Source organism: Salvelinus alpinus, chromosome 10, assembly GCF_045679555.1.
Source record: "Salvelinus alpinus chromosome 10, SLU_Salpinus.1, whole genome shotgun sequence".
In the NCBI taxonomy this organism is placed as follows: Eukaryota; Metazoa; Chordata; class Actinopteri; order Salmoniformes; family Salmonidae; genus Salvelinus; species Salvelinus alpinus.
Genome location: NC_092095.1, coordinates 72,837,930 through 72,846,859, shown reverse-complemented (window position 1 = coordinate 72,846,859; position 8,930 = coordinate 72,837,930). Strand labels below are relative to the sequence as shown.

General features: G+C 42.5%; 3 protein-coding genes across 7 annotated transcripts in view; 1 reads left to right on the top strand and 2 right to left on the bottom strand.

Moving 5' to 3' along the window:
* Positions 1–8,930, bottom strand: part of LOC139533032 (zinc finger protein 271-like) — a 279,603-nt gene that overhangs the window by 44,672 nt on the left and 226,001 nt on the right. The gene's annotated exons all lie outside the window — the stretch shown is intronic.
* Positions 1–8,930, bottom strand: part of LOC139533065 (zinc finger protein ZFP2-like) — a 316,223-nt gene that overhangs the window by 160,078 nt on the left and 147,215 nt on the right. The gene's annotated exons all lie outside the window — the stretch shown is intronic.
* Positions 1–8,930, top strand: part of LOC139533031 (zinc finger protein ZFP2-like) — a 530,089-nt gene that overhangs the window by 491,095 nt on the left and 30,064 nt on the right. The window lies entirely within an intron of this gene.

The window sequence follows — 8,930 nt, the reverse complement described above, 5'->3', positions numbered from 1 at the left end:
TTCAAAAATATTCTACAACGGGTTGGTCAAAACAAGCATTGTGATTGGTTGAAACACGTTCTAAGCCATACTAAAAAAACAGTTTAGCACAGATAAGCATGTTCCATCTGAGAAATCACTGCTCAACCACTGGCCCATCAGCCCAGCCAAGGGATAAGAGCGTTGCAAGCCAGTATGGCTACGTAACACTTTGAACAAACGACTCCGTAGATGATCGAGTCTCTGGCAACCTATCCAATAGAATGAACTGACATCTTTTCTCTGCCAGTCGGTTTGAATACATTTATCAAAATAACGTTTTTTATTTAATTGGTAACGCGTTGTAGAAAAGCAAATGTACACTAGAGGTTGTGAACAACAACTTTTATTACGGCTGTGCTGATATACGGTACTCTTACCTATAACCGCAGCACAGCTGTGCTGATATACGGTACTCTTACCTATAACCGCAGCACAGCTGTGCTGATATACGGTACTCTTACCTATAACCGCAGCACAGCTGTGTTAAAAAGTTGTTTCGCACACCCTCTCGTGTACAATTGCTTTAGTATAGTCTAAGTTTGGAACAGAGCTAAAGTTGTCTATCAACTGTAAAAATGTAGTGCAACAGAACCAGTTACAACTGAAGTATCTGATGTCAACGAATTAGAGAAAAAGCCATTCATTGTTTAACAAAGCAGCCGCATATCATCAGGTAGGCTTACGGTGCATTGGGAAAGTATTCCCCTTGACTTTTTCAGATCTGGAGAAGGGTAACAAAAAATGTCTGCAGAATTGAAGGTCCCAAAGAACACAGTGGCTTTCTTAATTCTCAAATGGAACAAGTTTTGAACCACCTAGACTCGTCCTAGAGCTGGTAGCCGAGACAAACTGAGCAATCTTGGGAGAAGGGCCTTGGTCATGGAGGTGACCAAGAACCTGATGGTCACTCAGACAGAGAAAGATGAACGGGGCAATGTACAGAGAGATCCTTGAAAACCTGCTCCAGAGCGCTCAGGACCTCAGACTGGGGCGAAGGTTCACTTTCCAACAGGACAATGACCCTAAGCACACAGCCAAGACAATACAGGAGTGGCTTCGGGACAAGTCTCTGAATGTCCTTGTGTGGCCGAGCTAGAACCCGGACTTGAACCCGATCGAACATCTCTGGAGAGAACTGAAAATAGGTGTGCAGCGACGCCCCCCATCCAACCTGACAGCTTGAGAGGATCTGCAGAGAATGGGAGAAACTCCCCAAATACTTGTAGCGTCATACCCAAGAAGACTCGAGGCTGTAATCACTGCCAACAGTGCTTCAAGAAAGTACTGAGTAAAGGGTCTGAAGACTTATGTACATTTTTTGCACACAAAAAATGAAACCATTTGCTTTGTCATTATGGGTATTGTGTGTAGATTGAGTGGGGGGGACAAAACAATTTAATACATTTTAGAATAAGGCTGTAATGTAACAAAATGTGGAAAAAGTCAAGCGGCCTGAATACTTTCTGAATCCACTGTATATAATATATATGTGTGACATTAGATGTGGTAGCCTACCTTTTTCAAGCAATAAAGTCAACACAGTATTAGCCTTATATTTAGCTAATGGGTTTTACATAATATATTTAGCTAATGAATAATAGGTTATGCATATTATATTTAGCTAATGAATAAGGGGTATATGCATAATATATTTAGCTAATGAATAACGTAAACTCACTCACTTTTGTACATCGCCTTGGTCCTTACAATTGACCTTATTTTAGCGCCCCATAAAACGTAATACTTCCAGATCAACTGTAATGTCAATACCATTGTAAAGCACAATTTCTCCCCTTTCCAACAGAATCAATTACATGACCCCACGCTGCCCGTTTCTGCATGATTCAAGAAGGCAATAAGCCCCGTCGGGTCTTTTTAAAAATGGCGGGTGGGGAAGCGAAACTAATGCGTGATAGAAGGAAGGAGAGATGTTGTGTGGGAAAATTGCTTTTTTTCACTTGATCTGTCCAACTTTTCACCTTATCGCCTCTAAAATGTAAATAAAACACTATAAAGAGTTTATATAATGTGTCATTATATACCTATTTGAAGGTTTGTGTCGAATTTGAATCTGGTTTTTAGGGCGGTGCTAAAGTGATCTTAGAAGTAAACAGCGGCTTTGAGAATGATGATCGCATGCAATGATGACGCAAAAAATGACTAGGTATCCCCCCTTACCCCGTCACTGTCCATTTCTTGTTTTTAAAAGATTAGAGAAGTGCTCTACCTGGTGGAGAGAGATTGTAAGACAGAAATAGTTGCTTTATGCTTGCTGTACGTTACGGCATGACACGTCACGATGTAACGGAGGGTCTGTTTTTTCAACTTTTCTCCAGTACTATAGAGCCATTACCATGTCGATCAACGCTTGAATAGAAACGTAGTTCACACCCCCGATTTTGAAGTCAACACAGTCGCTACAGTCCCATTAGTTTTCTTTGTAGCCTCGTTTGAATGTTGCGGATACGCACATTTGTACGGAATGGAGTGAGTTTACGTTAATAGGTTATGCATAATATATTTAGCAAATTAATAATGGGTGATGCATAATAAGCTAATAACTTATAGCCTCTGTCTCTTGCCTCTGTCTCTTGCGCAATACGAACCTGTGCTCCGCTGGCCTCTCCTTAAACCCTCCTTAGCTCTTGGACTCACATTTCTTCTACTAACAGACTATTGGAAGAGAGAAGCAAGCTCTTTTTGCTGAATATTAATTACAGCAGCCAATAGAACTCACGGGTAGTTTGAAAGAGGGAACGCTCAATGGTGGTAGGCTATAGCAGTTAATGATTCAGACCCATAACCATTCAATCTTCATGAAGATCTATTTTTCCTCATCTTCAGGTTCTCCATCCCAACCTGAACAGGACATCAGTACGCCTAGTCTGCGTGCACAGAGAGTAAAAAAATAAATATATATACAGTATATCACAAAAGTGAGTACACCCCTCACATTTTTGTAAATATTTGAGTATATCTTTTCATGTGACAACACTGAAGAAATGACACTTTACTACAATGTAAAGTAGTGAGTGTACAGCTTGTATAACAGTGTACATTTGCTGTCCCCTCAAAATAACTCAACATACAGCCATTAATGTCTAAACCGCTGGCAACAAAAGTGAGTACACCCCTAAGTGAAAATGTCCAAATTGGGCCCAATTAGCCATTTTCCCTCCCCAGTGTCATGTGACTCGTTAGTGTTACAAGGTCTCAGGTGTGAATGGGGAGCAGGTGTGTTAAATTTGGTGTCATCGCTCTCACACTCCCTCATACTGACTGGTCACTGGAAGTTCAACATGGCACCTCATGGCAAAGAACTCTCTGAGGACCTGAAAAAATAATTGTTGCTCTACATAAAGATGGCCTGGGCTATAAGAAGATTGCCAAGACCCTGAAACTGAGACCCTAAAACTAGATGTATTATTTTCGTCATTGATGATGAATGTATTTGGATAGCTGCATTGAATTTGATAGCTTGATAGCTTGCATTACCCTTTCCATGCCCCATTGGTCAGAGTGGAGGAGCTGTGAACTCTCCTGTGATGGCCCACATCTACCACAACCTTTCCTATTGTGTTTGTAAGCACCACAGCATTTTAGGAAGCCATTGTTCAAAATGTGTTCTTGCATACAGTACAATGAGAGGGGGTGTGGAATGCACAGGGGAGGACCAGACTTCTATTTAGGACTGGGATCCTATCCAGGGTTTCCAGATTACCATTACGTACAAACCCAGCCTGCCTCTCTCCTTCCACACTGAGTCCAAACCTACATTCACTGGGTCTTGATTGTGACAGTGGAGCCCAGTTTGCACTGGAGGATCCAGAGATGGCATCACTGAAGCTGGAAGACTGCAGTCAAACACTGGAGCTGTATGTCAACATTAAAGGAGGAGAAGAAGAAGATTGGGAAATCTGTTATTCATGGTAAAACCAGGTTCTAGCTATACATGCTATTCATAAATTAGACCTCCATAAGTTATGACCCAGTCTATTGCTATGTTGAATTCTGACATTACACATCACTGAAGAACTTTGAAATGCACAAATGTAGTTATGAAAGTTCAATCAGTAAGGCTGGTCTGAATGGATCGTCACTTCATTCATCTAGTAAACTCTATGGTGCAGTTCTGCGGACACAGATTGAGCCTAATCCTTAAATAAATTGGACTTAAGCCATTTCAGTTATTATAGTTTATCTCAGACACAGTTTAAAATAGTCTCAGACTTGTCCTAGTCTAGATTTTAAAAGTCTGATTTCCAGAAGGATGATTAGAGTTAATCTAAACTCAGCAAAAAAAGAAACATCCCTTTTTCTGGACCCGGTCTTTCAAAGATAATTTGTAAAAATCCAAATAACTTCACAGATCTTCATTGTAAAGGGTTTAAACACTGTTTCCCATACTTGTTCAATGAACCATAAACAATTAATGAACATGCACCTGTTTAAGACAGTAACAGCTTACTGACGGCAGGCAATTAAGGTCCAAGTTATGAAAACTTAGGACACAAAAGAGGCCTTTCTACTGACTGAAAAACACCAAAAGAAAGATGCCCAGGGTCCCTGCTCATCTGCGTGAACGTGCCTTAGGCATGCTGCATGGAGGCATGAGGACTGCAGATGTGGCCAGGGCAATAAATTGCAATATCCGTACTGTGAGACAAGACGAACAGCTGATCGTCCTCGCAGTGGCAGACCACGTGTAACAACACCTGCACAGGATCGGTACATCCGAACATCACACCTGCGGGACAGGTAGAGGATGGCAACAACAACTGCCCAAGTTACACCAGGAACGCACAATCCCTCCGGGAACTTGCAGGTGCCTTGGTGGAAGAGTGGGGTAACATCTCAGAGCAAGAACTGGCAAATCTGATGCAGTCCATGAGGAGGAGATGCACTGCAGTACTTAATGCAGCTGGTGGCCACACCAGATACTGACTGTTACTTTTGATTTTGACCCCCCCCCCCTTTGTTCAGGGACACATTATTCCATTTCTGTTAGTCACATGTCTGTGGAACTTGTTCAGTTTATGTCTCAGTTGTTGAATCTTATGTTCATAGAAATATTTACACATGTTAAGTTTGCTGAAAATAAACTCAGTTGACAGTGAGAGGACACATATTTTTCTGCTGAGTTTAGATCTAACAGTGGGGAACCATGAGGGCCTAGGCTACCTGCCGCCCCAAGCTTGCTGATATATCTTTGCTGTAATGTTCAGCCAGATGGCTGGCCGTCTCGTAGAGCGCATCATCATCTGCGTTGGCCAGGGTAGTGGGATGGATGGAGTCAAACAGGCTCGATGTTGCCCGCAGGCTTTTAAATCTGTTTGACAGCTGGTGAATAACGATGTCAAGGTTTGCATTAAAGATGTTGACTCTAAAACTACTCTCCCCATCAGTCGCTCGTCCTCGCATAGCTCATCAAAATGACGCCTCGCCTTCCTTGCCTTCCTTCTCCGAGTGTCTTCAAATGCGTTCTGAGCTCCCCATTTGTCAGCAAGGGTCTTTGCAGTGACTTTTGCCTTCTCAAAATCCTGTTGGAATCCGGACAGGACCTCTATAATGTCCTTGATTAGGCTAACTGCCCTGTGCAGGTCTGCATCTTCGGCCTGTAGCATTTTGGAGACGACGTTCACGTTTTCTAAAACCTTTGTCTGCAGAACGACTAAAATGTAAGTGCTGCTGCATCATCCATCTCGTCACTTAAAAGCACAATCTCTGTGAGGGCCTTCATTACGTCCACATATCTGTATCTCAGGGCGGCAAGGGACTCCTATCTAGATGACCAGCTTGTGGGACACAGTCGTTTTAGAGTTACATTTTCTGATGCAAAATCAAATTTACCACGCAACATTGACCATCTCTTCATGTTATACCTGAAGAAGGTGTATAACAGTTCAACAGTATCATACTGTTTAAACTGTTTAATCTCTGGCACATTTTTGATAGAGTCATTGAGAGCCAGGTTAAGATTATGCGCTGCGCAATGCACATAAACAGCAAGTGGCTCCTTTTAGGATATTTTGGCCTGCACATCCGAATACACCCTGCTCATGTTAGCAGCTCCATCATACCCCTGCCCATGACATGTTGAAATATCCAGCCCCTTATCCTCTATGCTGCCGAAGGTTTTTATGTTGAAGTCTCCAGAAATCCCAAAAACAAGATCTGTGGCGACATTATTTGCATCCCTTATCACTCTCTCATAGCGATAAACTTGGCTTAACTGGTCTACTTTAGATACATCCGGTGTGGTGTCCATAATAATAGAAGAAAATGGGGCTTCCTGCATCTCTCCCTGAATGTCACACTTCACTCGCTCGGCTAAGATATAAATCAGCTCATTTTGGATTTGAGGACTGAGATAGTTAACGGATCCTGCGGGGCGTTCTAAAAGTTCTTTCAGAACTGGGTCGTAAAATGACAGCAGTTCAATTATACTGAGAAAATTCCCACTGTTGACCTGCCCCAGCTTTTCACAGTGCCCCAGCTGAACGCCAAATTACATGATGCAAGTGTGGGAGTTACATTAACTATGCGCTCCAACACCTGTCGCCAGAAATTTGCTGCGTTACGCACGCCTCTCTCCATTTCTGCGTCAATAGTGTCATTGAGCTTCCATTGCTCATATACCAAACAGGCACTCATGTGAATCTGGGATGTCTCATAACATGCTATTTTGGGTGTTAGATGGCGCCAATCTCTCACTCCATTCACCCACGCTTCAGAGAAGAAAGGGGCTCTCTGATCTCTGAACAGCCAGCAAGGCTCACAATACGTACAATCTGGCTTGGCCGAATAACATAGCCATGTACGTGGTCATTTGATTCCAGCCTTGGTTGTAGTGGTGTAATACGACTCGGAAAAACACCGCCTTTCGTCATCTCTTGGGAATGGGCCAGTAGGCTTACACGAGCCTAATGAAATAACGTGCCGTTTAACTTTTGCATCCACATTTGTTGCATAACGCCCCCTGACTGTTGGACAGGTAAAAAGGCCATCTGTCCCACTTCCACCTGTTTCCTCACCCGCCACGATTCTAGTCTCGCCCTGCTCCTCGCCCTGCTCCTGCTCCTCGCCCTGCTCCTCTTCCTCCCCGCCCGACCCGGGATAGCTTGTCCGGCCCTACTTGTGCTCAGGGTCGTATCCGCCGATACCTGACAACCTGTATACTCCTCTGTCAAAGTTGCTTCTTCTGGTATGATGGAACAGCTCGGCCTTGGCTCACTTGACACGCTAAAAGCTGCTGCTGGCGATGATAAACCTACATCCTCTTCTGCTCCCACTACATTGCTTGTGTTAGCAATGGCTGCACTTAACTGCATTTAAAAAAGGAATCTAATTTAACAAATGTGATACCTCCTTTGCTTTCTCATGTTTGGCCTTGCTCTTTTGCGTTCCACTTTTGTGTTGATACATTGCGGATTTTTAAATCTGTAATTTTCTATTCTCGACATTCTCTCTTTATTTTTCTTTTGCCCGTTGTCTCTTGATAGCTAGCTCAACTGTTGCTTTAAACGATGACAGAAACAACAACGCTTTGGACAGTATTTGCACAATGAATCCCAGAATGCATTTCATTATCTTAACATGGTATTGAAACTTTTGAATACAATTATTTATTTAGCAAATTAATTAGATTTATACACTAAAATAGCATGCAGACTTATGTAGTGACCAAACATTTTGTTGGTGAAACCATCAGTGGGATCATTTATCATATAGCCTACATTAAAGAAAGCTCTTGTCATTAAATAATAGGCATGATGGACTCGCGTCAACAATTAATACTTGGGCATGGAAGAGCGGAATTCAAATTACATTATACCACCCTGTGGCTCCTCAGATCCGGGCCCGTCACCGGGCTCATGTACGACGTGGGCCCTGGTGCAACCGCACCGGCTGAAGTTACGCCACTGGGTGGTATACATTAGATTTGGTAAAATACCAAGTCCATATTATGGCAAGAACAGCTCAAATAAACCATTTGTTACAGACTTTTAGTTAGTCCAACATAATGCTTGAGCTTTGCTTTCAGCACCATGGAGCGAAAGAATCCTTACCACCGCTGCACCTGGCGATCAGCCACAGGAACCTCGTCTGGCAGTTAATTTGGCCTCATTTACTGCCTTTTTAAAAAACATAGCTGATATGGCTGACTTGCTTAAACAAAAATGGTTTCTACTGACTCCTTGTGGATTTGTGTAAGTCATAAGAACCGCCTAGTTAAATTAAGGTTAAATAACAATAAAATATGTACATGTAAAAATCGCCACTGTAAAGCACATAGGGTGTTCACTCCTTAGGCCCACCTTCCTTTCTGCATCAGACTTCAGCTTCATGTCTGGGGTGGAACATCTACTTCTGAACGTACCATGCTTAGATTCATAATGACATCTCAGATTGAACTCTTTGCAAACAGCGAGAGTCTCATTACAAACAAGACACACTGGTTTGAAATTGGAGAAGTACGATGAATATGGGTGATCAAATCCAATTTTATGTCACATGCGCCGAATACAACAGGTGTAGACATTACAGTGAAATGCTTACTTACAAGCACTTAACCAACAATGCAGTTTTAAGAAAAAAATCATAAATAAATAAAAGTAACAAATTATTAAAGAGCAGCAGTAAAATAACAATAGCGAGGCTATTGGCAGGGGGTACTGGTACATAGTCAATGTGCAGGGGCACCGGTTAGTCAAGGTAATTGAGGTAATATGTACATGTAGGTGGAGTTATTAAAGTGACTATGCATAGATAATAACAGAGAGTAGCAGCAGCATAAAAGAGAGGGGGGGGGGGCAAAGCAAATAGTCTGGGTTGCCATTTGATTAGCTGTTCAGGAGTCTTATGGCTTGGGGGTAGAAGCTGTTTAGAAGCCTCTTGGACCTTGACTT